At 43.4% G+C, this 6,231-nt stretch overlaps 1 non-coding gene across 1 annotated transcript; it reads left to right on the forward strand.

The window, feature by feature from the left end:
* Positions 1–3,221: 3,221 nt before the first annotated feature.
* On the forward strand, positions 3,222–3,293 carry Trnac-gca (transfer RNA cysteine (anticodon GCA)). Its single transcript has one exon. It is a non-coding gene; the product is annotated as a tRNA-Cys (tRNA).
* The last annotated feature ends 2,938 nt before the right edge of the window (positions 3,294–6,231 follow it).

The following is a 6,231-nucleotide window of genomic DNA, read 5'->3' on the forward strand; positions in this document are numbered from 1 at the left end:
GAGGGCTACTTAGCTGGCCTGTGGAGGAGCTACATCAGCAGAGCAGGGCACAGAGAAACCTCACACTGTGGCCTCTCCCTGAGCCTTCAAACCCGTCACCACTACACAAACTTGTTTTCATATACTTTTTAATAAAAATATATGCACAATTAAATAATTTTGAAAACTCAATATTATTTTTTAAAAGGTTACTAAGAAAACAACCACATGTATCCTGAATTCTTTTGTTTAGCTCATTGCTCCTGTCATCCAAGGGCGCCATTCCCCAGAAGGTTAGCCATCTCCGCTAGTCTGTCCTGTGCACTTAGGGAAACACACAAACGTGCTGTCTCTTATGTCATCATGTCTACATCATGTCTGACTAACCGTCTTGTAGATGAGATCATAACTTCACATCCTCTTCCATTATGACTTTCCAGATCCAGTCATGTCCCAGCTTTTGGTTGGATGACTCTGTGTTTATATCACGATGATTTGTTCACACTGTAGGACTGATGTCAGTCATTCTAAACAGGATCAAGATAGCTGGTGGAACTTTTGCTTTTCCTTGAGTTAATGGCAGCCTCATGCTTAAACCTTTTCATTTCTTTCAACATCTTCCAGGCATGTTGAGTTTTCTATGAAAGATCTTTCTGAACAGTTGTTCCATGCACAGATCATCAATAATAAACATCTGTACTTTCTGTTTCCTGTAGTGACCCAGGTTCCTGCTCCTTTGTTCTGGTTGCCCACAAACCATACTGCACAACCAAGGCACTGTGGATCCCTCCTCCTTCACCAGGTAATTCATCCTTTCCACCATCTCTTCTGTGTGGAAGTGTCGCTTTTCAGATTTGAAGTTCTTCAATGTTTCTTATCACAATGGCATTGCTTCCTTTGGGAGATGAAATGTTCCTATAAGAGGTGAATGAAGTAAAGTGTCTAGCCTTTATATGTGTGCTAAGACCTATACTTCTTCCCATATGCTATACATATAGTTTGTACATTTAACTTAAATATTTTTCATACAATAGTATGGTGGTTTGACTGAGAATGGCCCCCATAGGCTCACATATTTGAATGTTAGGTCCCCAGTTGGTGAAATTTTTTAGGGATGTTTGGGAGGTGTGATTGTGTAAGAGGAAATCTGTCACTGAGTGTACACTTTGAGACTTAAAAATCTCCATCAAGCCCAGACCCTCTGCTTCTGGCTTGTGTGTCAGATGTAAACTCTCAGTTTGTGCTCCAGTGACAAGCCTACCCTACGTGCTACTATGCCTCTCACCATGGCCATCAAGGGCTAAACTTAAAAATTGTAAGCAATCCCCCAGTTAAGTGCTTCCTTTGATGATAATTTCCCTTGATCGTGATGTGTGCTCATGGCAATTGTGTAGCATAGTAACCGTGTATGTGTCCCTATAGTAACAGAAAACAGTAAGAGAAAAGTTGATTCTGGGGCCTGTGTTGTTATTATAACAGGACCTAAGGATGCTGCTGTTGGAGGAATGTGGGAGATGACAGGACATTAGATTAGGAAAGCAGTTGAACACACAGGCTGTACCTAGGCCTCCCCTCACATATGCAGCATATGTGCAGCTTGGTCTCCATATGGAGACAGGCCTATCCCAAAGGCTATTGCCTGTACATGGGATGTGCTCTCCTAGGTGGGCTGACATGTCTAGCATCAGTGGAAAAGTATGCATGTAGCCTGGCAGAAACTTGATATGCCAGGGTGTGGGATACAGAGAAAGGCCCCACCTGCTCAGAAGAGATGGAGGGATGGGAGGAACAATTGTGGGAGGGTTACTGGGAGGGGAAAGTGAGCAGGATGTAAAGTGAATAAGTAAAAAAAAAGAAAGAAAGAAAGTAATGAATAGCAGTTGAAAGCTATACTTGTGATGTAATGGGTCTTACTAGCAGGAGCTTGGAAAAAAATTAGTGCTCAGAACAATGAGATTGTTTAATATAGATGAAAATGAGACAGAGGGGAAGAATATTAGCATTATTAACAAATTTGGGCAAAATATAGGTCTGAAATTGTCCTTGTTTTAAATATCTACAATAGACTAAATAGAACAGTTTTGGATCAATAGTGTTAGCAGAGGAGATTCCAAGACAACCTAGTGTGGACTGATTCATATTGTTACGACTTATCACTCTTTTGCAGATCTGAAGTGGAAAGGAAAAGATGGGCAAAATGAAACACAAAACCGGTGACACTGCTTCCTTGGAGTTATCCACCAGCTTTGGCTCTTACAGCCTTTCTGCCTCCTCTTCAGCACAGCACTCTGACCTTGGGTGTAGGGGTTTGAGGAAGGGATCCCATTTACTACTGAGTGCTGCACAGTCTCTCACCCTCTGTACACTGCCCATTTGTGGGTCTCAGTGTTAACTTCCATCTCCTGCAAGAAGAAGCTCCTCCAATGTGAGCTGACCAAAGCACTGATCTGTGGGTGGAGCAGTCCATCATTAGCAGTCATTTTATTGCAGAGTTCCTTTAGCAGAACATTAGTAGTAGGTTTTCTTCTAGGGCCCATGACCTAGCTAGTCCCAGCATCAAAGCCACAATACTAGGAATATATATGGGTACCATATAATGGAATGGATCTTTCAGCCATTTTTTTAAGTTATGGTTAAACTTATGACATTGTGTCACCAGATATTCCAAAAATTATTGGTTCTTCTCCACAACCTGAGGGTAAGACCCTATTGCTGAGGAAAAAACTATGTTTTATGATATTTTCAATAATTCTTTGAGATGTCATATGGTGTATTTTGATCATATTCACCTTCAACTCCTTCTTTTATCTCCTCTACACAGAGCCATCCCACCTTTGTACCCCAGGCTCTGTGTCCTCCTACTTGTGCTGTCCATCTGCTTCTGGGGCAGAAGTGTTCCACTGCAATAAGACTGATTCACCAAAAGCCACTCCCTTAAAGAAAACAGTTTTCTCCCCTCAAAGCCATCAATTTCATTAACCTGCAGCACTTTGAGTGAGGCTTGTATAGGTGGGTCTGCAGCATGAGATAAATATGGACTTCCAGGTGTTTGTGTTCTGTCTCAGCTGTGAAACAGGATAGGAGGGTGCTGGTCATGAGGAGGTGACAGACAGGTGTGCAGAGCTGGCTTAGTGCAGAGCCTCACAGGAGAAAGCAGGTGATTTCAGAGTACTGGAAAGTACACATGTTGGGGAGTGGCCATACAGCTTCAGAGATGTTTATGAGATATACATGAAGCAGATGGGGGTATAGCTCAGGGGTAGAGCATTTGACTGCAGATCAAGAGGTCCCTGGTTCAAATCCAGGTACCCCCTTTCTTAAACATGATTTTGGTACTGAACTCATCACATCCACCTTAATTGGGTCTTCAAAAAAGCTAAGAGATCCCCATTAGTGGAAGTTTCTTGAGTAAAGTGCATAGCCTCCCTCTCTGGGCTGTGGCTCCAGGACACCCCTGGCTAACAACTCAAAGGGAAATATCCCAGACCTGGCACAGAAGTATCATCTCTGGCAATCTATGGCTTCTTGGATGAGCATAACTCCCTGTGTAGGGAAATTTCAGTCAAACCCTGGTGTTCTGAGACCCCAAGGACTATACAGGTATTGTCATTGCTCACAGATGGATGCCCACTAGCACATGCTCACTAAATGCTCTTGGTGAAGACACCACACATATTAGTCACAGGACATGGTGAACCAAGTTGGCACTGACCAGGAAGCATCCTCCTTGTTGGCTAGCTTTGGGGGAACTGGAGGGTGCTTTGTAAAGTCACCAACAGTCTTGCCAAGCTGTGGGCTCTGTGAACTGCAATGATGACCTGCATGGCAGGTTATGAGGCTGAAACCCCCTTTGGTTGGGTTCAAAACACCATGTGTTCTAAGAACACAACACAAGTAGGATAGGGTAGGCCAGGAGCAAATGTCCTTAGTGCCCACTCGAGAAAACCTACACCATATTCTCTGGAAACAGTACCTTAGAATGACCTACCTGTTTCTCAAAAACGTCTAGGGATGTTTCAGATACACTCATTTGTAACTATTAATTTTATATGAGCAACTTCATGCTACAGATGTGAAAATTCATTGCTTAAATCAGCCCCAAGCAAGATACAGCTCTTAGTGACCAAGGCATAGCAGAGTTCACATTAATGATTCAGGGACTCTTGTGCCAGCCTTCCTGAGCAGGGATTGAACAGCCTCCATTGTGTCCCATCTTCCTTTCTCCTGTGAAATCCCTCGATGTATCAGAAGTAGAGATAACATGAAGAATGGCTTCCATCCTCAGAATTGTGGAGAAGTGAGAATCAGAGAGTAAATGCTCACCGGAGAGAGAACATGGCTAGCAGTGTGGCCAGCAGGGTACAGCCTTGAGTCAGGGATTGGATGAACTGTAAGCAATTGCCCTGCCTGTGACCTATGCCCTGGTACCTGTGTAGGCTCTCCGATTAGAACCACATCCCTGCACTGCCTCACCAGGGGTGCTCTGTGACTTCTCATCTCTAGCGCCCTAGAAAAACCTGACTCACCACTACTGAAAATTATTATTAAAGAGAGATACGGACACTGAAAATCCCCACACTGGTGATGTGTGTATGTATGCTTACAATTGCATGTGTGTAGATGTATGTGTGTGTGTGTGTGTGTGTGTGTGTGTGATTGTGTATTTCTCTGTGGGTGTGCATGTATGAAGTGTGTCCAAGACTGGAGTGAATGGAAGAAACAGCACTGCGTGTGATATCTCCATGAGTAAAAACAAACTTGTAGTAGGGGGCACCTGGATTTGAACCAGGGACCTCTTGATCTGCAGTCAAATGCTCTACCCCTGAGCTATACCCCCACCTGTTTATTAATGTCTCATGGGCACTCAGAACTTGCATGGCCACTCCCTGCCTGCTAACATCTGGCATGTTCACCTGCCAGTGCTCTGTCATCATCTGCTTCCTCCTATGAGGCCCAGCCCTGAGCTGCCTCTGCTCATCTGACTGCCATGTCCTCATGAATGACCAGCACTCTCCTGCTGAGGTCCTCCCTGAGGTAGGAGGCTTCAGCTGGTGCTGCTTCAGCCTTCAACTCAACTAAACTCACATGCAACACGAGGGCTACTTAGCTGGCCTCGGGAGGAGCTACATCAGCAGAGCAGGGCACAGAGAAACCTCACACTGTGGCCTCTCCCTGAGCCTTCAAGCCTGTCACTACTACACAAACTTGTTTTCATATACTTTTTAATAAAAATATATGCACAATTAAATAATTTTGAAAACTCAATATTATTTTTTAAAAGGTTACTAAGAAAACAACCACATGTATCCTGAATTCTTTTGTTTAGTTCATTGCTCCTGTCATCCAATGGGCGCCATTCCCCAGAAGGTTAGCCATCTCCGCTAGTCTGTCCTGTGCACTTAGGGAAACACACAAACGTGCTGTCTCTTATGTCATCATGTCTACATCATGTCTGACTAACCGTCTTGTAGATGAGATCATAACTTCACATCCTCTTCCATTATGACTTTCCAGATCCAGTCATGTCCCAGCTTTTGGTTGGATGACTCTGTGTTTATATCACGATGATTTGTTCACACTGTAGGACTGATGTCAGTCATTCTAAACAGGATCAAGATAGCTGGTGGAACTTTTGCTTTTCCTTGAGTTAATGGCAGCCTCATGCTTAAACCTTTTCATTTCTTTCAACATCTTCCAGGCATGTTGAGTTTTCTATGAAAGATCTTTCTGAACAGTTGTTCCATGCACAGATCATCAATAATAAACATCTGTACTTTCTGTTTCCTGTAGTGACCCAGGTTCCTGCTCCTTTGTTCTGGTTGCCCACAAACCATACTGCACAACCAAGGCACTGTGGATCCCTCCTCCTTCACCAGGTAATTCATCCTTTCCACCATCTCTTCTGTGTGGAAGTGTCGCTTTTCAGATTTGAAGTTCTTCAATGTTTCTTATCACAATGGCATTGCTTCCTTTGGGAGATGAAATGTTCCTATAAGAGGTGAATGAAGTAAAGTGTCTAGCCTTTATATGTGTGCTAAGACCTATACTTCTTCCCATATGCTATACATATAGTTTGTACATTTAACTTAAATATTTTTCATACAATAGTATGGTGGTTTGACTGAGAATGGCCCCCATAGGCTCACATATTTGAATGTTAGGTCCCCAGTTGGTGAAATTTTTTAGGGATGTTTGGGAGGTGTGATTGTGTAAGAGGAAATCTGTCACTGAGTGTACACTTTGAGACTTAAA

The sequence above is a fragment of the Mus caroli genome, unplaced genomic scaffold (assembly GCF_978045245.1).
Source record: "Mus caroli unplaced genomic scaffold, Mus_caroli_1 scaffold_7, whole genome shotgun sequence".
In the NCBI taxonomy this organism is placed as follows: Eukaryota; Metazoa; Chordata; class Mammalia; order Rodentia; family Muridae; genus Mus; species Mus caroli.